This window comes from Prionailurus bengalensis, chromosome D2 (genome assembly GCF_016509475.1).
Source record: "Prionailurus bengalensis isolate Pbe53 chromosome D2, Fcat_Pben_1.1_paternal_pri, whole genome shotgun sequence".
Classification (NCBI taxonomy): domain Eukaryota; kingdom Metazoa; phylum Chordata; class Mammalia; order Carnivora; family Felidae; genus Prionailurus; species Prionailurus bengalensis.
The window spans coordinates 39,452,154-39,473,679 of NC_057351.1; the positions used below are offsets into that span (position 1 = coordinate 39,452,154).

The 21,526-nt window shown below is 53.8% G+C and overlaps 1 protein-coding gene across 2 annotated transcripts in view; it reads left to right on the top strand.

Annotated features, from left to right (window-relative positions):
- Window positions 1-2,640: 2,640 nt before the first annotated feature.
- TSPAN14 (tetraspanin 14) overlaps window positions 2,641-21,526 on the top strand; it is a 57,462-nt gene continuing 38,576 nt past the window's right edge. Inside the window, exon 1 of one of the 2 annotated variants that reach the window (XM_043596732.1) lies at window positions 2,641-2,754. The gene's annotated coding sequence lies outside the window, so the exon portion shown is untranslated. Of the gene's footprint in view, window positions 2,755-4,888; window positions 5,036-21,526 lie in introns of those variants that run through there. The other variant, XM_043596733.1, reaches the window with a different exon arrangement.

Sequence of the window (21,526 nt, forward strand, 5' to 3'; positions counted from 1 at the left end):
CCTCGGTCTCTTGTTCCCTGTTAGACAAGCTGCCCAAACATGATAGTGGTTTGGCTCCCATCCCACCATTCCATGAACACTCTCCTTATCACATTTACCAATAACCTTTGTGTTGCCAGAGTCAATGGATCCTTCCCTGTCCTCATCTTATATGAGTTCTAAGTAGCATCTAACAGAGCTGACCAGTCTGTTCTAGAAACTCTTTCCTTTCTTCGTCTCTGGGCTGTAGCAGTCTCCTGGTTCTCCTCTGGCCTCCTCAGCCTCTCTTTGTCTTCTTTCCTGCTCTGGCTCTTTCAACTCTTCTGGGTGCCTCTTGAACCCTCTCTTCTGCAACTACCTGTTCACTCTAGGTGACTTCCTCAGATCCCACAGCCTTTATCGACTTTAAGATGATGCCTCCCAAACCCCACCTCCGGCCCAGGCCTCCCTCCGAATGACTTGACCAATGAATTGATCTCTGACCGGCATCTCAAACCCAGCATGGCTAAAACAGAATTCTTGATGCTTCTCCCTGAGCCGTAGTCCTTTCCTTCAGGCTACCTCCAATCAATGAGACACTGTCCACTGACTTACTCCAGCCATAAACTTACAAGTCATCTTTGGTTTCTCCCTTTCCTCCCCTGCCCCCGGCCCCCATCAGTCCTACCAACGTATCCTGTTGAGTCCACGTCCAAAATAGCTTCTCTCAACTACTCATCTTAGTGTGGCCACAATTCGGTCCAAACCACCATTATCTTTGGCCTGGGCTGCCACAACAGTCTCATTGTCTCCGCGCTTTTATTTCTGCCTGCCACCCACCCAATGTATTCTTCATGCAGCTGTAAATCAGACCGTGTTAGTCTTCCGCATAAAACCCTTCAATGGTTTAATAAAAGGCCTCCATCCCTAGACACAGCCTCACATGCCCTGCCCACCTCCCGACTTGGGGGAGAAGGAAAACCATATGGCCAGAATAGCAAGCCTGGGAAGGAGGATAGGATAGGATAGGAAATAGGAGGAAATAGGATAGGAGGATAGGATAGGATAGGATAGGATAGGAGGAAATAGGAAATAGGATAGGAAATCCTCCTTCCCAGGCTTGCTATTCTGGCCATATGGTTTTCTTTCAGTTCCTTCACATGTCCAGAGCTTACTTTTGTCCACAGTTTACCTTTTTCAGGGCCTCAGTACATACTGCTCTCAACCTGGAATGTGTCAGCCTGGCTTTTCCCCAGGCTGTCCCCTCACTCATTTGACTTCAACAACTCTTTCAAGGGCACAAAGTTACTCCTATTCTCTATCCCAGCTCCTTGCTTTTGTTTCAGCATTTATCTCAACTTGCAATTGTCCTTCCCACTAAAAGTAAGCTTTATGGAGCCGGAGGCCTCAGCTGTCTCTTTACTGCTGTACCCTCAGCATTAAAAATAGGGCCTGCACAGGTACTCGATTAGGCACTCACTATCTGCTTAAAGGTGACTGAATGGACAGATTCCCCAAAGATGTCCCTGAGCTGCCTGGGATGTCACAAGCAGGCTTGTCTCCCCCTTGATAAAAAAACCTGGAATGGACTGAACCGTCTCCGTTGCAAGATCTCCTCCTTAAATAGGACTCAACCTGTTGATTTGCTTGTATTAAAATGTGGTTTACCTAGTTCCCTGGCCCAGTTTTGAGAGATGTGACTTTCCTGTTGCCCACCTAGCCCTCTTGCATTTGGATGACTTTAAGAATCACTAGCGTGCCTGTGCCTCATTTCAGAGAGGTGGGAGGAGACCATGGAGGGCAGCCTTTCTAGTACCACCCCCCTGCAATTCATCCCTGGAGTCGGCCTCCTTCCTCAAGACTGCTCTCAGCCATCTCCCCGGGACAGAACTTAGTAACAAATCTCAGCAAGCGGTCCAAAGAAAGCTTGGTATTTTTAGCACCAAGACTAGAAGGAGCAGGTCTTTGCTGCCCAGTGTGCAAAGAAATGCAAAATGTTAACTTACTACCCTTCTCTTCAAGTTCCCCGCCCCCTGCAGTCTCCCAAGCCAGGCAGGAGCGCCTCCTATTTTCTTTCTTTCTTTTAAGTAAGCCCTATGCACAACATGGGGCTTGAAGTCACGACCCCAAGATCAAGAGTCGCATGCTCTGCGGACTGAGCCAGCCAGGCGCCCCGCCTATTTTCAATACAGCCATTTTTCTTAATCCTGCGCTCACCCCTACACGGTCACCCCCCTACCCCCCTTGAGAGATGTTGCCTCCCCTCGGCCCCCACCACGCGGGTTTCTCCCGAGCTCAGGGCCAGCCCAATAGGAGGTAAGGCGGGGGGCGCCGACGCAGCACACCTTGGTGGGGCGCTCGCGGTGGCCCCAAAACGGGACAATGGGGAAGTCGGGTGACCAGGCCCCACCGCCGCTCGGGCAGCGCGGGCGGAAAGGCCGGGCGGCCTGGGGGAGGGGCGAGCGGGGGCCGGGTGGGGCGGGGCGGTGGGCGGGGCCCTCCGGGGGCCGGGGCGGAGCCGGGGCGGGCCCGAGGAGCGCGGGCGGCTCTGCACCGCGCAGGGAAGCGGCGCTTTTTTCTCTGCTGCCGCCCGGCGCCGCGCCCCCGGCCCCGCCCCTCCGCGCCCCGCCCCCATCGCTCGGACGGCCCGAGTCGCGCCCTCCCACCCCGCGCCTCCGAACTTGCTCTAACTTCCTCGGCCGAGCCCGGCCGAGCCGCTGCCCCTGCCGCCGCCGCCGCCGCCGCCGCCGCTGCCGCCACCGCCGCCGCCGCCGCCGCCGCCGCTGCCGCGCCCGGGTGAGTGGAGCGCGGAGCACCCCCCCGCTAGAGCGTCGGGCCCTGCCCCGCTCATTGTCTGAGGCCGACCCCCCCCTCCCGCCCCCCGAAGGCCCTCTGGGGACTGGGACTGATCCCCAGGTTCGGGCTCGGCCCCTCCGGCTTCCTCGCCCTTGTCCCGGAGGCGGCCCCACGGGCGGCACTGGCTTTGTCTGCCCAGATCGCCCGCGAGGGGCTGGAGGCCTTGGCCCGGACCCCGCTAAGCCGAACTCCGGCGCCGGGCGGAGTGAGAGCCTCAGCGGGCGACCAGCCTGGCTCTGGGGCTTCAATAGCCCTCGCCCTGTCCGCGTTCCCGGACGGGTGCGCGCCGGAGTCGCGCGGGGGTGGCAGAGCTCGGGAGAGGGGGGCTGGACCGCCGCCTTTAGGGGCTCTGCCTCCTGTCCCCTGTAACGAACCCAGGGAGGGGCACTCCCTTCGGCTCGGGCCGAGGGTAGAGGATGGGTGCAGACCCGGGAGGGCCGTCCCCTCCCCTGCCCCGCGGTGGGTGTGTACCGAGTCGCTCACCCGGGCGGTGCGCCTCACTCTGCCCTGCACGGGTTTGGGGCGGCCCGAGTTTTGAGTAGGTGGTGACCCAGCTTCTCCGCGTTCGTCGTTGGAGGTTGTGCTTGGGAGCAGAGCCGAACTCCTGACCTAACTGGAGCTTCGGTGGAGTTGGCTGGTCTCGCGCCGCTCCTCCTGCTGGGGAGGGGTGGTGGTGCGGGTGGGTGGAAAGTGTGTATGTGTGTGTAGGGGTGATTATGCGGCTGGGTAGGAAGTGTGTGTGTGTGTGTGTGTGTGTGTGTGTGTGTGTGTGTTGGGAGGGGAACCTCCGGCACACGTGTGAAGTTGGTCTGCTAGAAGCGCTCCCTGCTGTGGGGAGTCAGGGGGAAGGCGATGGCCCCAGTACTGGCAGTGGCCTCTGGCTGCCAGCGGCGATGAGTGCGGCTGTGTGTGTGTACAAGCTGAGCGACTGTCCCGGGGTGCTGGTGTCTGGGGGGCATCAAGTCATGCTGAGACACCAGTGCAGGGCGTTAGAGTGGAGCCTCTGCTGGTGTGCTCACTCCAGTGATCTGCTCCCTAGAGGTCTTCCTTCCCGGATGGGGGTGGCTGGGGCTGATAGGAGTGGGTGTAGCTGCCTGCCAAAGCCTCAAAAGTAGCCTTCCAACTACCCTTTGACCTCAAAGAAGGGGAAGTTAGTGTCTGCTGAGTGCTTGGGCCACCCTTCCCTATTTGTGAAGGGAAACCTGTGGTCTAGGACACCAGAGCCCACCCAGCACCCCTTTATCCCTTCGACATTCAACTAGCCCAGTGGTTGGCAGAGGCACCCTTCCTTCCTTCCAGAGATCCTCCTGGGACCCTCAGGATGCAGCACATACTCTTCCATCTTGGCCCCATGTACCCTCCTAGCTCCTCAGCTGTCTCCAAACTTTGTCCCAGTCCGATGATCCCTAGGGTCTGGGAGACAGGCCACCAGAGGGATTTTCCCCTCCTCTCCTGCTGCATCGCGCTTTGTTCCCACCTTCAGCTGGAGAATTTCTTGCTCTCTCCATCCCCACATCTTTGAACTGCTCCGCTTGGACCATCAAATGTGACTTTCAGGTCACTTAACAAAGCATGATGGAGAGTCTGTGGGGTGCCAGACGTGCCAGGTGCTGTTTGCAAGGCACTGTTCCAGGCTCACAACTCCCTGAGAGACCGTAGGCCCTGTGTGGTCTTACAGCCCAGCCTGGACGTAGGTGGTCGGTGCTCAGTGGTGTTTTATTGATTTGCACTTGGTCTCCCCTTAGGCAGCATTATTATTCAGGCAAGCGGGAGTGCAAGCCCACTGGTGCTTCTGGAGGTGGCTCCTTTAGGAAGAAAAGGCATGGAGAGGAAGGGGCTACAGAGGGTGGGCTGCCCAGGGAAGTTCCCTCCTTTACCAACTGGGCAGCTGTGCTCATCTCTCAGGACAGGTGAGGGTGCCTCCCTCCCCATATTTGAGGATGGGAAGGACAAAGCTCATGCCCTGTGTTGGAGGGGAGGGGACTCTGCCCTGCAAATCATGGTGATAGTGGAAGCCAGGGAGTTCTGGGCTTCCAGAAACATGATCTAAGGCATCACTTGGGTCACCATGTGCTCAGAGATTGGACTTATTTTCTATTTGGCCTTGCCTACAGAGTGCCATTGTGCCAGTCCTGGGCAACCTGTGCTGGATGTAAAACCTAGTGGAAGTTACGGACAAGTTTGCAAGCAATTCCGTGCACGGTTTAAGAGTGTGGTGACAGTGAGTTTACTGAGACTTACTCTTGGTGGACACAGACGCCAAGCTCTTTCCTGAACACTTCACTTGCTTGAACTCATTTAACCCTTGACACGACACAGTATGACAGATAATGTTATACGCCCCATATGACAGATGAGGAAACTGTTCTGGAGAGGTCACAGACTACTCGCCTAAAGTCTCAGTGTGAGCAGGTTTTCTCATTTCTAATGTAAACCGTGCCTTCGTATGAAAGTTGGTTAGTACACTGCACAAGCCTGGCCCGTAGTGGAGCTACTAGGTCCTTCAATGCAGCGGCCCTTTTATCCCCTGCTTCTGAAAGCATCTCATCGGTCCGGGCACGTAGCAGGCACCCCGGAACCCCTGTTGAGTGACGGGTGAAGTAGCTTCAGCCTCCCTTGGGCCAGCGAATGGGCCGACCAGCACTGCCAGGCAGAGAAGATTGGGGCGTGAGTCACGGCCTCTATCTGTCTAGATAGATCAGGGTTTGCTGTGGTAACAGTCCCCAAATCTCAGAGGCTTAAAGCAGCAGAGGTTTATTTATTGCTCGCACCGCATCCGTCCGAAATCTGCTTTCTGTGGAACCCATGCTGATTAATTGGAACATTCCTGGTCCCTTGGACAGGGGGACAGAGCTCATGACCAGTCTCACCCTGGCTCTTAAAGCTTCCACCTGGAAGCGGCATTTCACTGGCCAAAGCAGCCACGTGGGCCTACTTATAGCTACAAGGTGGGGTGGCGAAGGGGATTGGGAACATTTGGTGAGTGGCACTAAATGCTTACCGTCTGCCTACCGTGGTGCCCTCCTCTGTGATGTCTTCCCAAGGCCTGGGTCTGAGTGTCACCAGAAACAGTGATCATGAATTAAAGAAGCACTGTTTAGGCTAAAGGTGAATCGAAGTGCCACATTTGAAGGGCAGAGGTAGGGTGAACAAGAAAGCGTGTTAGGGTGGGAACAGGTAGTCTGCAGAGGCAGCCTGCTGGTCTGATCCCGCGCGAGTGACTTGGGTTCCTTGGGTTTCATTTATTCATTCGTGGGCCCAAGGACTAGTGAGTTCCAGGCCATGGATGATTTCTACTAAGCATATATTCAGCTCCTAGCCCAGTACTAGGGACTGTGACCTGGGTTAATGAGCCTCGTTTTCTGCTGCTCGGTCCTAGTGGCCTTTGAAGAGGGATGTTAATGTCTATGCGACGGAAAGTTGGCTCCTGCTCCAGCCCTTGGAGTTCAGCCCATGGAGTTCTTGGCCTTCCCCATGCTTTGCCTGTATGTGGCTAGTAGGGTAAACCACCTTTTCTAGAAACAGGAGCAGGTAGAGGCACCCCTCTAGGTCTTCACCTTCCTCTTCCATTTCTGAGACTCTGGGGCTGAGCTTGTAGGCCTGCGGGTGTGGGGAAAGGAAAGGTAGTGAGTTACTAAGGGACAGAACCCCATGGAGAAAAGCTTGATTGGGTGTGGGGCTGGGGTGATTCTCTGGCCTGTTGAAGGGGGCCGAACCCCTCTGTTCCCTGCAGTTTTCCACTCAAGTAGCCCTTGCAGGATGTTAAAGAGCCCACCACACTGTGGAACTTGCTTTTGTGCTTTGTCACCTGCTTGTTCTTTGGTGACTTCCAGCAGGGCCGGGAAACACTGGTGGAGGCGTGAGACCTCAGGTTCTTCTGCATTGGGTTAACTTACTATCCTTCGTCCTATTTCCTCCTTTTCCAGAGCCTCTGCTTTCCCACCTCTGGAAAGAGGGAGAGGTCATGGTGGGTTACCACAGCGGGCTTGCTCCTGGCTGGCCGTCATAGTTCCCAGGGTACTGCGTAGACCCGTGCTCTGTGAATATTCGGTCCAGGTGAATGGCAACTGGCTTGTCTTCTCTTCCATTAGAGCGGTGTCCTCCATGAATCTGTGTGGGATACTCATACTTGTCTCTGCGTCCATTTTCTCCCTCACGGCATGTTTTCTGGCTCAGACAAGGGCAGTTGCCTGTGTGGGAACAGCACAGGCCCTGGTTGGTGGGAAGTGTTCAGAGCCTCTGCCAGTGAAACATTAAGACGAATAACCTTGTCTGGCCTGTAGGGTGGACAGTGGGGAGGCCAGCTTTCGGGTTGTATCTGCTTTGTAGCCGAGTGACCCTGTAGACGCGTCTTTGATTTTGTTTTCTTTGTTCCTCCTCCTGGACTTGATGTCCTCATCTGTAATGAGGGAGGAATCTGCCCTTCCTGTCCCTCATGGGGTTACTATAAAACTCAAGTGCACACTTCAGGTCCGGGAAGCAGAATGTTAGGCCTGACACTCTGGTTTGGGGCTCAGCAGAGTGCTCACCAGCAGCTGGTTCCGGGAACCCCACTTCCTCTGCTCTTGGGCTTGGTGGGGTTGGGTGGGGCTGGGCCAGGCTCTGCTGTGCTGTGGTTTTTCTCTTGGAGGCCTGGTAAGCTGAGCTTAAGTGGGCCTGGGCAGGCTGGGATTAAACTCTTCACTTCTTGAGGTCTGTCTGTTCTGCTTCCCTTGCTGAGCAGCCAGAGAGAAGGCTTAGAATCCTGGCGTCCATCAGCTAGGTAACTGGAGGGACTGGCTCCTCTCTCCTTGGGGGTCTGTCAGCCTGTGCTGTGTGGCAAGAGTCATGGCAGTTGGCTCTACAGCGGCCCCCGGGATCCTGGGTAAGAGGTGAGCTCCTGTTGCTGCCTGAGACTGTGTTTCCTGGAATTTGGCAGAGCTGAGGCTGGGCTTTCCCGCAGGGCTGTGGGTTGGGGGAGAGGTTAACCAGGACAGGGACCGGGCAGGGCTCGAGCCTGAGGAGAGAGGTTTGGTGACCTCTCTGGGTTTTCCTTGACTGAGGGTCCCCGCTGCTGGTGTCTGTGCCAAGCTACTCTGCAGGGCCCAGAGAGCTTTGAAAAAAAAAAAGAGGCTTTGAGGAATTCCGAGTGGTGACACCCAGGAGAGAGTCCTTAGCAGCAGCTGGAATCAACCAAGTGTCCTCTGAATCTCTTTCCTCTGCATCCCGAGGTCTGAGTGGCAAGTGGTAAGCCTGAGAGGCCCGAGGGCCACAGCATGAGCCAGGATGCATGGTCCCAAGGCAGGGTGTTGTGCTTCAAGCTTCAGAAGCCCGTCGGGGCGCCTGAGGAAACCTGGGCTTCTCTGAAAGTTGGCCATAAGGAAAAGAGCCACCTCAGCTTCAGATTGGGGCCTCCCGGCCGCTGCCAACTGCTCCGAGGAGAGGCTCTGGTTGCCCACTGAGTGACCATTGCCATGAAGAGACCTCCCTAACGTCTAACCAGCCTGCAGATTGGCTGTCTTATTTTAGGCCTTTACCCCTAGGCCAGGCAGATGGGCCTGTCCCTGGAGCTTGGTGGGGGAGGCCCGCCCAGCCCCAGACCAAGTGGTTCCCCCGTTTGGGGACCAGGAAGATTTGAAGCTCCATGTTGTTAAAGAAATAATTATTCTGACACTTTAAGACAGTAAAGCAGACTTGATGTAGGACTTGCAGCAGACAGAAGGACTTCTGCCTTAGGGGTTTGCTAACAGACTTCAGGATTCTGCTGAAGGCCGGCTAGGGGGTCAGCTGTTACCTGAGGGTTATTGGAAGAGGAGGAACTGGTCAGACACGGAGGGCAGGGGATTCTGGCCAGACAGACCCAGCGAGATTCTTGCTGAAACTGGACGGAGATGGAAGCCCCAGGCCGGACCTGGCTGAGCGGAGGGCTCGGAAGAGCCTAAGTCTGGTCAAGGAGAGACTGTGCGTCCGTGTTTGAGGCTTGCAGCAGCCCGCGTGCGATCCCTGGTCCTGCTCCCGGTTCCCGCCCGGCCTGAGCTTCCCACTCTTCCCACTTACTTCTCAGGAGCGGTGGCTCTCCTTGTTTCCAGAAACGGAGTCTTTTCAGCAACTCCTGGCTCCTCCCTCTCAGCCTGTTGGACTGCCCCTGAGCACCCAGGAAATAGTGTAGACCCGGGGGCTGGGCTCCCTGTGGGCCCCCGTCCCCCCTACTGGCTCCTGTTGCCGGACCTGTTGGGTGCCAGACCACAGCCCCTTGGCTCCCCGACAACCCTCCCTGTTTGACTCTTGTTTCTTGGCCTCCGTACCTTGTATTTCTTGCTCTCTCCATCCTGGGCAAACCAGTCTGACAGCTTTGTGCATCACCCTCCTCTCGGCCTAGGGACTGGGCTGCCTCATTTGTCTGAGCTGGGCCCAGGGAGCTGCTGGGGGGTGAGGGGGGGAAGGGGGGCGGGTCTCCTCTCCCTGTCTGGGCTGTGTACTGGGGGCTTCTGGGTGGGAGCCCCCCAGCCTTCTTCCCCTGTTTAAGGCCTTCCCGTCCCTGCAACCAGCCAACCGTGTGTGACGCCCCTTGCTTTCTCTCTGCCCCTCCTCTCTACTTGGTCAGTCCTCACACTGATGAGCTTGTTTGGTGCGTCTTCTACTCCTGGGGGACCTTCTATCTCAACAGCCAACTTTTTAGGAAGGAGGCCACCTGCTGTTGTGAGTAAGAAGGGTGTGTGAAGAAAACCTCTTGGCTGTGGGTTTGGGGGCCTTCCTCCGTCCTGACGGCTCCAGGCCAGAAGCTGGCTCTGTTTCCTCGTTCTGCCTGCCACAGTCGATGTCTCTCCTCTTCCCGTGAAATAGAAGTAATGGTATAAATATGGATACATTTTGAGGGGGCATGTTGACAACAGAGTCTGCGGTGGTTGCAGTGGGGATTTCATTCCCCGGGGAGCCAGGAGGAGGGCGTGGTGTGTACCCAGGTGCAGAGGTGGCCCAGGGCCCCTCTGGGTGCGGGTAGCCCTGAACCGAACCGCTTTCTTGTGGGAAGACAGGTGAGGTAGTGGGGCAGGTGCCAGTGCAGATGCTGCAGGATTTGGTTGTTGAGCATCAGTGCTTGCTTGGGGGTGGGGGCCTTGCCCACTCATCCAGGAAGATGGCTGCAGAGGTCTGGCAGAGGCTGGTCTTGGTCTGATGGAGGGTTCTAGCATTTCGGGGAAAGAGCTGCCGAGGAGTTGCTCCGGGCTCATCGACAGGGGCGGGGACTTGTTTCCTAGCAGCTGAGGTTTGAGGGCTCCAAGTGCCAGCCTGATTCTGCTCGTTGTGAAATCTCATTTGTAATCTCTGGTTGGGGGGCTACAGATGAACACTGAGCAGCCATTGGAGAGCGTCTTATGGGATAGGGGAGCCAAACATACATACTTCCCCTCTTCCCAGCCTTCTTTCTCTGTGGCCTGGGTAGTCTGTGAACTTGAGGCCAACAGGAGATCTTTGCTGTGGTGGCCGGGGGTGTGGTGGCACTGAGTGGGGGCCTAGTTCTGCTAGGTAGAAAGAGTTCCATTCACGAACCACTCCCTGCCTTGCAGATGGTCTCACCCAAATGGTCTGGCCAGTAGGCATTGTGTCATACCCTTCAGAAGCAGGAGAGACTGGGATGGTTATTATATTGTTCCTCAGGGGGAAAATCACTTGGAGGAAATACATCAGCGCTTCTGAGTGCAGAGTATTTATTGACATGCAGTTAAAGGAGGCTTTTAAACAACATATATGTATCCCTCTAGTAAGGAATAAATGTACAAACCTATCTCAAACCTATCTCACGACTCCATTGTGCAGTTCCTATTTCCTGAAAGGTGTATATATATATATATATATATATATATATATATATATATATATATATATATAAAATATATGGTTTAGTAGCTAAGGGATTGGGGTTTTGAGCTGGGATTTTGGAGAAACTGTTTTTTAGCCTGTACTTGGAGTTGGGCCAGGCCTAGAAATCTGTTGAAATAGCTTTCTTTAACTGCTAAAATTGGGATGGGTTCGTACCACTAGGATCTTGAGCCTCACTGATGGCTGGGGAGGGCCCTGGAGAAGGGTCCGTGCTGGAGGCCTGGGATGCCTGCGGTTCAGCCTCCTCCCGGCACAGGCCTGAAGCTTGGGGGCTTACGGTCTCACCGCAGAGTGCACCTGCCTACAGGTGGCCCTCCTTGTGGAATAACCTCTGGTTTCCTTCCTGCCTTTGTCAGAATCTGCTCTTGGTCTTCCTGGGAAAGCTTGTATGTATGTGGGGACCTGGGGCGGAGTAGTGAGCAGGGAGTTCTCTGAGGTGGTGCTACTCTTTCTGGATCACAGACGCTGGCACCCCTTCCCCTACTTTGCTCCTCAGCCCCTTGTTCTAGGGAGATGCCAGAAGCTGCATGCAGGGAGAGGTACAGGTGCCATGTGTGAGTGTGTGTGTGTGTGTGTGTGTGTGGCGACAGCCACAAACTTCAGGGATTGTATGTAAGTATGTATGCATGTATGTATGTATGTATTTATTTATTTAAATGTTTATTTTATTTTTGAGACAGAGACAGAGACAGAGCATGAGCGAGGGAGGGGCAGAGAGAGAGAGAAGCAAAATCTGAAGCAGGCTCCAGGCTCTGAGCTGTCAGCACGGAGCCTGATGTGGGGCTCGAACTCATCAACCATGAGATCATGACCTGAGCCAAAGTCAGACTCTCAACCGACATAAGCCACCCAGGCGCGTCTAGGGATTTTAAATGTCAATTTAAGTTTAACTTTTAGTTAAGATGTATACATGATAAAAAAGCACATAAAGATATACAGTGAAAATGAGCATTTCCATGCCTGACCTCTTCAGTTCTGCTCCCCTGAGGCCTCTGTCACATGTTGGGTGCCTAGGCGAGCGTGCCTGTCCTCCTCCTTCCGTTATCCCCTTGCTGGTATGCTAATTCCTCTGTTCTGTACTTTGTGAATTTTACTCTAAAGTGTAGCTTTAGTCCATTCTTTTTAACAGCGACCTGTTCTTCCGCTGCATGGTAAACCGTGATTCGCTTTGTCAGCCTCCTATGGATGGACATTGAGGTTGCTTTCAGTACCAATTTGGCTTCTAGAAGCCGAGCTGCAGGAATGCCTTGCACATGCTTATAGGTCTGTAATAGGCCACTGGAGGAGGAGTCTAGGCACTGGGTGCTTAACAAGAAAGGAAGCATGTTTTGATTCGGGAGAGGGGGGAAGGAAGGTTTCCGAGTTTTTCTTTCTCGGAGGGATCTTGTATTTACTTCTGCAGACAGAGTCTGGGGCTGGAGGGGAGACTGGGGTGCTGGTGTCCTGGTTTCCACTGCAGTCTGTTTTGGTTCAGCTCAGGTTATCCAGCCTCCACGGAGCACCTGTTGTTTGCGTCCGTTGGCTGTGCCCTGTGCGTGCCCAAAAGTGTGATACAAGAGTTCGAGGAGGCAGCCAGTGCCAGATGAGGTCTGGGGAGGGAGGAGAGATTTCGAATATGTGGGTATGACCAGGCCCAGGAGTGTGCGGGACTTGGGTGGGGGGCTGGGGGCGTGAGCCTGGAGTCTTGGCTGAGAAGCCAGCGGGGGCTGGGCATTTGCTTTCTCCCTCAGTTTTGGGGGTCGCTGTGAGGGTCAGGCATCCTGTCGTGGCCTCCTTGGACTTTCTGTGGCTCTGGGATCCCCGTCTCCTACCTGCTTTGCAGCCCCAGCTTCGTCCACCCTGTGATTTTAAAGGCCTATGTGTAAGGCACCTGGTGTAAATAATAGATGGGCTTTCTCTTTGGAGCAGGTGCCATCCTTTCAGAGCAGAAGCGGTGGGGGGGGGGCGGTGAGGGCAGCTGAGTGTTTCCTCCTGGCTTGGGTTGGGGAGAGGGAGGGCGGAATATGAGAGACGGTGCACGTGGGAGCCATCCCCTGGCATCCTCCTGGGAGTTCTGGGAGCTCTCTGGCTGTTTCCCCATCCCCGTGGCCACCGTGTGCCTCCGAAGTGACCACAGTTTTTCCCTTTGTCGCTCTGTCTGGGCAGGGCTAGAAGTGGGGAAGTTTTAGGACTGGCTGGCAGATAGCCCTCCCTAAATAGAAAGGTGGCTGTTGTGACCCTGATCTGGTGGGTTGGATGCCTGTGCCCCTGCCCTGTCTCTCTCACCATTGCTATTACTTGCTGCCCCTATGAGAAGTCCAGAGCTTTCCATGCCCACAGCTCTGTGGTATGGGGCTCTGGGGCCTGGGCAGCACAGAAGTTCCTATTGTGGCCGGGTGGCAGCTAGGGCTGACCTGTAGGGCTAAGGAGGTGGGGCCTGGGGCCTGACAGTGGATCTATTCACAGGCTCTGCCCTGGTTTCCTGCTGCCTCCCATTGTGAATTTTTTGAGCAGGGGAGGGGAGGAGGAGAGGGGGTGGCCAGGGCTGCTATTGTTGCTGGCAGCAGGAGCCCATTATGCTCACAGAAGTCTTTGGTAGACGGATCTTAGCCACTCCGGGACCCCTTTTGTGTTTTGTGATGCTGGCTGAGCTGCCCAGCCTGGACTCTGCCCTCTCCCAGCGCTCCCTGCCCTCCACCCCCCCACCCCCCCCATCCCTGGAGGTCTGAATGGGCCCTGCTCTTCCTGGGTACCTCCATCAGGATCTCCATTCCCCTCTCTCAAGTCTCCATGCTGTGCTCGGAGCCACCCCCCTCCCTGGGAAGAGTTCTGAGCAGCTGGGCAAGGAGTGGGGGTGCCTGGTCGCTGTCCCATCAGCAGCCACCTGCCTGCCTGCTTGCTGCCTCTGGGAGTGGGTCCTGCTTGAGCTCTCCTGGCCCAGCTGTGCCCTTGGATGGGGGTCAGGTGCATGCCTGGGATGCTGTCAGTCTCGAAGGCTCCCCTCTCCTTTGTACCTCAGTGCTCGGCCCAGTGTCCCCTGTTCCTCCCTGGAGTACTCAGATGCAGAAAAGCTTGCTTGCTAGCCGGCTGGCCTGGAGCCTTCACGCTGCCTGAGCCACGGCCATTTTCCTTTGTTCTGCCGTCTCCGGACTCTTGAATCTCAGGCAGGCAGCAGGCTGGGCAGGCAGCCGGCGGCAGGCGGTGGGTGTGCAGCACCAGCGGAAGCCCTTACGACATGAGTCTTTCCACTGAGCCAAAGGCATTCAATCCCCTGGCTGCACTCAGTTCCTCCAGCTGCACCCCTGTCTCCCCAGGGGTGTTGAGATCTCTGTTTGGTTAGAGAAGGTCACCGCCTCTTACTGGATCAGTATCATGGTGACCTGTACAGTGGGGACTGAGAGAGGTCCCACCTGTTTGTGGCCACTGCGGGTGTGAGAGAGGGGGAGAGAGAACACACAGCGCCTTGGGAATGCTAGCCTCCTGGTCTTTGGCAGAAAAAGCTACTCCCAGGTACCAGGTATGGTCCTCCTTTACCTCCTGGCACCCTGTGATGAAGTCTGTGGAGGAAGAGCTCTTGGCATTAAGTGGCAGGGGTGGTTGAGAGGTTTTTTTTATTTTGGTCTCTGTATGTCTGTGGGGATTTTTCTCCCAATTGAGGGGACCTGTCCCTTGTCCCTGTGTCTCACCTCCCCCAGTTTTTGGTTGGCACAATAAGCTTCCTCCTGGGGGGCTGGTCTCACCCACGTGTGGAGTTAACAGGCAGAGCTGAGGGCTACTCCCTGGCACCTGTTTCTGGAGTTGTGCCCACCCCAAACCAGAAATCTCCTGCTTTCTAAACTCAACCACAGCCAGAATCTGTAATAGTCACCTGTCTTTGAAGTAGAGTTGCTTTGCATGAGCACTAGTAACTTTCTCTGTTTTTCTTTTGTTTAGTATTTTATTTTACCCTTTCAAAACCGATTCATCCTTGAGATCAGCCCGGCTGATTGTAGGGGAGGAAAAATAATTTTCCCCCTGCCCTTCATGGTTCTTGGCTGAGACCTGCTGTAATAAAAGACAGATTAACAGGAGAAAAACAAACAAGTTTAGTAACATGTCCACCTCCTGCATGCATGAGAGATCCAGGAAAACTTGAGGAACTTCACGAAATGGCCCATGCCATCACCTTTTTCAGCTTAAGACACAAGAAAGATGGTTGGGGCTGGGGTGTGTGTGGGGGGGGGGTTGGGTGGGGAAGACCTGGAAACAGGGTAAGGTTGTTATGCAGATTTAAGTTTGTGTCTCCTTTGATAAGAGTATCTTGTGATTTAGTGTCACCTTTATCTTCCTGGTGCTGAGAGCAAACACCCTTCCAAATGGAGATTTCCCTTGTAAATGTAAATTTCCCTTCGGTAACTTCTATTCCGGTTTTCAGCTCTTCTCCTGTGCCTGCTGTTTTTAAAAAAAATAACGAGATCAAGATAATCCTTATGCCAAAGAGGCAAGTTTCGGGGTGGCAGATTCTGCTCGGTCCCTCATTAGCCAAGTCTCACAACTTAGGTGAGTTCCAGCCCTGGACAGGGTTGCACTTTGGAGTATCATTTTAGCAAATGTTGTACAAGACTCAGCAAAAAAGAGCGAAGTTAACTTTCAAATGCATTGAAACACAGGCGCTGCTTTTCCGGTAGCTGGACCCGGGCAGGGTTGGGAAAGCTCACGATTGGGGCACGGTGCTCTGGAAAAAGCACATGGAGGTAGAAGGCTGGGGTTGAGTCCCACCTGTGCCACTGGCTCTTTCCGAGGTGACCTTGGCAATTCATTTCCATGGGTGCCTGTCTCTGGAAAATGGAAGGGTTGGTTGCACAGCACAACTTTTTAGCTGTGACTCTTTGAATTCTTTGAATCTAAATCCAAAATGGCTGCTCACTGCCTTGAGAGCCCCTCTTGCCAACTCGGGATCTTTTGGGGAAGAAATGTTACCAGATGGGATTAAGGAGGCCATTTCTTCCTTAGGTTCTTGAGGGAGTCACCCCACAGATGTCCATCGTTTTTCACAGGGAAACCCACTCACCCTGAGGCCTGCCCTACACTGTCAGTTCTCAGGGGCTGGGTGTGGCAGGGCGGGAGTAACTCTTCTCTTGGAAGGGCCACATCCCTTCAGTGAAAGAGGAGTTGGGGGGGGGGGGAGGAGGAAAGTTACGCTTTTCATTTGACCTTCCCTTCAATGGGGCCAGCCTGTTAAAAGTAAAAACAGGGTGCCTGGGTGGCTCAGTTGGTTGAGCTTCCGACTTTGGCTCAGGTCATGATCTCACAGTTCAGGCTGTGTGCTGACAGCTCGGAGCCTGGAGCCGGCCTCAGATTCTGTGTCTCCTGCTCTCTCTGCTCCTCCCCTGCTCGCGCTCGCTCTCAAAAATAAACAAACATTAATAAAATTAAAAATAAAAGTGAAAACAAAACGCTTGAGATAGAGACACCTTCTGTACGTAAATATCCCCTTTCCTCATCTGGAGGGGGCGGCTAGGTTTAAATTTTGCCTTTATTTTGTTGTAGATTCCAGAAGGCGACACCACCCTTTCACTGGTGCCCCTTTAGGGTTGGTTCCTGGCCCTTTATCTGCTTTTCCCCACCCAGCCAACATCCCCTGGGCCTCTTGTGCCTGCCGGCCCAGTGGCTTTCCTCCCATTGTCTGCCACGCCTGGATCAGCCTCTGTGTCACTGCCCTAGGCTCTGTGTTTATGCCCTGCGTCACAGGAGGCCTTCTGTCTTGGTAGACGCCCAAGAGGCAGGGAGTCCGGCTTCACCAAGTCCTTTGGTTAGCGTAGCTTCCACAGCTGTGAAATGGGAATAAAAATAACCTGTGCGGATCCAGGGGGATGCACTAAAATACCGCACAAATCGCAGAATTAACGCACTGCTCCAGGAACGCGGACTGTGTCCCCGGAAACGTACTCCCAATAAAGGTGGCCGGGCTCTCCTCCCTGGACTTGCCCTAATGGTTGTTTCCCTTCTTGAGTGCTGTGGCTTTTCTGATGGGCACCTCACACCCTCTCTGTTCAAAGCACGGCCCCCAGGCCTGTCTCTGGGCCGCAGTGGCAGCACCTGGGAGCTGGTTGAGAGGCAGCCTTGACATTTTAACCAAATTCCCAGGTGATTTGCATACACTTTCAAGTTTGAGAAGCCCTGGCTCAGACACCTTTGTTCCGCCTGCCTGTTGCTCTAGCACCTTCCTTAGTCTGTTTTGTGGTTTTTGCAGACCTCACCCTCCTGCCCTCCTGAAAGTTGTCCACTTGAAACGAGTCTGGCAACTCCGACTCCCCAGCTCCTGGCATCTGGGGTGTGCAGTTTCTGGAGGTATCCCTGGGGAGGCCGGCGGAAGCGGGCGGGCGGGGGGGTGTCTCAGAGGGAGGGCTGGGGCCCTGAGAAAGCCCCCCTCCCCTTGGCTGGCAGCTGTGGGCACCTCCCCCAAGCTTGCTGGCGAGGTCATCTTTGGGGCACAGAGCCCAGGGGGTAATTGGAGCCCTCCTTTGTGAAAGGGTGGCAGGAAGCCTCTCTCAGCCATCTGGTGCCACTTGCCCCGCCCCGCCTGTCCCAGCTGGACGACAGGATCAGAATCAGGTTGTAAATGTTGTTTTCTTGTAGAAACACAAAACATCCCACAGAAAGATGTTTTGGTGTATGTCGAAGTTAAAAGCAGTACTCCAGAAAGGGGACTATAAATTTTTTTTTTTTGTAGCAGAGAAAAGTTGAATCTGGCCTTCCTGATGTCGCTAGGATCGCCTGCCCACCTCCTGTGTTCTGGTGGGGTGTGTGGGGGTGAGTGCTGCTGGGTTGGGGGAGAATGGGCTCCCTGCACAGCTGCTGGCCCCCCCCCCCCCCCCCCCCCCCCCCCGGCCTTCAGGGACTCCGTGCAGGGACTGAGCGCTGATCTCCGACCCCTCTCAGCCTTTTCAGCAGTGTCATTTGCATTTTTTTAAAAAAAGAAATCTCTCCTCCCACCCCCCTCCATTCCTTTCCTCTTTATGTTTTCAATGCATGACGTTTTATTTATTTTTTTTCCTAGCAGGCTTCACTTTTCTTAGCTTGTTTGGGAAGTTTGTTTTGTTTTCTTTGCTCTGTGAACCTTTCTCCCCCGGCTGTTTGCATTGCTGGGAGGAGGCCAGAAGCCAGGCTCTGCCCTGGCCTTGGAGCGTTCCCTGCGGGGAGCAGGATTACGGGGTGCTCCCAGTGCTGTCCTTGGAGAGAAGTGGGTTGGTCGTCTTAAAACACTGCATACTATAGCGTGGGCTGTGCAATTTTGCGTAGAGGGGTTTTTTAACATTTTAGAAACAATCTTTCTGTGTTTCAGGCATGGAAAATGGGAGGAAAAGGAGGCAGTGCCTGTCATTCTGAGTTCTCTTACATAGTTTTTTGTTGGGGGAGCGCAGGTAGGGGTGGGGCAAACTCCACAGAGAACATTTCAGGTCTGCATTGGACGCGCAGGTCAAATCTTTGCAGCGCGCTGGAGCAGCTCCCCTAAGGGCGCCGGAGACTCTGTTATGGGAGCAGAAGTGACTTCTCCCTGAGAGGGGACTCACTCATCACTTGGAACATCTGTGGCGTGCAGGGCCCCAACTGTTTCCCCTCTGCAGGGGCAGCTGCTCTGACGTGTCTTGATCCCATCTGCAGGGCCTGGCCCAGAGCTGGGGACACACCTGGGGCTGTGTTGATAATCGCCTCGGACAGTCTTGGGGGTGAGAGACAGTTGGTCGCTCTGTGTTGCATGGCGGTGTGGTGTCCCCGTCTCAGGGCAAGTTGGTGACTGTCTAGATGTGGAGCCCTCCTGTCGTTCACGATGAAACCACCAGCTCTGTGGTGCCTTTCCTGACCAGCTTCCCACCTCGTCCTTCCTTCCTGTTCACGATCCTGCCCTCCAGCACCTACCTGACTCACTCCGTCCCTGGTAGAAGGAAGTGTGGCCTGAGTCCCCTGAGTCAGGCACCCGCCCCACTGTGAGCTCTTCACCCCCACGGCCTCATTCGGGGTGCCCCGCACACAGCAGGTGTCCAGACACGTAGAATCAAGTCCGAGGTGTTGTGTCTCCCACAACAAAAGCCTTTTCACCGGGAGGGACTGGCCTAGCGAGTTTGTGCACTGATGGATTGCTTGCCACCTCATCCTCAGTCTGGGGAGCCCTTGCCTCAGGCCCTTAGTTGAGAATTTCACAGTGGACAGAGGGCCCAGCGTGTTGGCCTCCTGGGTTCTTGTCCACGTTGAAGATGTCTCTGTGAACTGGGCCCAGATTCTCCACATCTCGTGTGCAACCGGCTTCTGGGTGTAGGCGTTTCAAATGCAGTTAGGGTTTCAGAAATAGGCCTGCCGTGATGATCGCGGGGCACAGCCCCCCCCCCCCCCGCCCCCCAATCCTGTGAGCCGGCAGCTTCACCTTCCCTGGCAGAGAGCAGAGCAACTGAGAAGGCAGGAAAGTGCCAGGCCTCTTGCACCTAGCTTTTTGAGAAGGTGCGGGGGCAGCAGCTGTGGGTGACTAAGTCCCGCCTCACCTGGGTGGGCCTGCACCACCTCGATGGTGCTCCTGTAGTTGGATGAATGCCTGATGAATCATGTTCAAGATCTCGGGGCCCCAGACTTGCTTTCTGTGCTAGTGCTTTATTTCTTTTTTGTTGTTGTTGTGGTTTTTGTTTTTGTTTTGTTTTTTTAAGGGAAATGGCCACAAGCTCTATGCTTTGACTTGAGGCCCGTTATTTTGTGGAATCTCCCTTAATTGGAATTTCTTGGATTCTTCCTTATGATTGGACCCATGTTATGTATTTTCATCAGGAATACCACAGGAATGAGGTGTCCTTCTCAGTGTTTCCCCTCAGGCGGGATGGATTTTGGCTTGACTCATGACTGGTGAGAAAAAAAGTGATGACTTAGTTAACAAGGACTATCTGCTGGGTTTCTCCACTTCTGAGTTACTATCATGTTCTCTGTAATTTATAAGTGTCCTATGGGGAGATGCTTTGAGATAATGTAAACATGTTGTTTCTCATCAAACTTTTATCAACTGATTTCAGAGCCTGTTACCGTCTTGAGTGTTTGTATCCCCCAAATTCACATATTGAAATCTAATGTCCGATTTGGCAGGACTTTGGGAGGTGCTTAGGTCATAAGGACTCCATCCTCAAGAGGATTACCACCCTTAAAAGAGACACCACAGAGCTCCCTTGCTCCTTCCACCGTGTAGGGGACACAGTGAAAAGGTATCAGCTTTGAACTAGGAAGGAAGAGGGCCCTTGCTCGACCATACTGGTACCTTGATCTTGGACCTCCAGAACCATGAGAAATAAATTTCCATTCTTTATAAGCTACCCAGCCTGTGCTGTTTTGTTGCAGCATCTGGAACGGACCAAAAAAGAACCCACTGATGATCCTTGATGGAAGATTCTTGACAGATCTTTATGTCATGGTTGCCAAATGGTGATATTTTAATTCTGTTAATTCCTTCTGCATTTGTCATTTGGCATTCTGCTAAAGAGGAGCTTTCTTGGGGCACCTGGCTGGCTCATTCGGTTAAGCATGTGACTCTTGAACTCTTCGGGTTGTGAGTTGGAGCCCCACATTGAATGGAGAGGTTATGTAAAAATAAAACCTTTTTTAGGGGCGCCTGGGTGGCTCAGTTGGTTGAGCATCCGACTTTGGCTTGGGTCATGATGTCGCAGCTCGTGGGTTTGAGCCCCGCATCGGGCTCTGTGCTGACAGCTCAGAGCCTGGAGCCTGCTTCGGATTCTGTGTCTCCCTCTCTCTCTCTGCCCCTAACCCACTCACATTCTGTCTCTGTCTCTCTCAAAAATAAATAAACATTAAAAAAAAAATTTAAAAGGGGTGCCTGGGTGGCTCAGTCGGTTAAGCGTCCGACTTCGGCTCAGGTCACGATCTCACCGTCCGTGAGTTTGAGCCCCATGTCGGGCTCTGTGCTAACGCTCAGAGCCTGGAGCCTGTTTCAGATTCTGTGTCTCCCTCTCTCTCTGACCCTCCCCCATTCATGCTCTGTCTCTCTCTGTCTCAAAAATAAATAAATGTTAAAAAAAAAATTAAAAAAAACAAACCATTTTTTATTTTATTTTAAAAAAAGAGCTTTCTCTTCACTTGTTTATCCATTTATATATATCAGAGTGAACTCAAGGATTCTTATTTTACTCAACGAATTAAAAATCCATTACTATTATCATTTATTCTGATGCTCAGATTCTTCCAGATTTTGCCAGTGAGAGTTCCTCCAAACTGATTGCTTTGAAGGACAGCTCTTAAAAATGTGAATTTCTAGGTCTGCCACACTTCTATTGAACTAGTCTCCCTGTGCAGTTTGGAAAAAGCTCCTTGAGTGATTCTGATGTTCTTTGGAATCTGGGATCAGCTGGACGAGACCCATGATTTTCAAGAGTGCTCCTCACGGAACCTCCTCTTTCTTCCCAGACACCTGAGACAAGCAACCTGCTCTGCCTGTCTTCATGCTGGGTTTCTGGGTCAGAATTTCTTTGAACAGAAGCTCCTGTAGCTTAAAAAGTAATAAAAATAGTAAGTTTGAAAATCACTGGATTAGGTGACCTCCATTCCAGGCCCAGCACTTTTCCCGCTGAGCCCTCGCCTCCCTGCTTCCCTCCTTTGACCCACTTCTGTCCCTCCCTCTGCTTCTTTCCCAGCAACAGCACTGGTGTAGACAAAGGTCTCCTCTCACCAGATCAACGAGGAGGCCCCTTGGCGCTCCTTAGACTCAGCAGGATTTGGGTTGTGGGTTTTGGTGGTGGAAACTCATAATGCTGTTTGCTAAGTTCAAGGTTTCATACAGGAAACTAGGCGCTTAGAACCCTAGGCCCATGGGGGGAGGGGGGGAGCCTGCTGGGGCTGCGAGCTGGTAGCC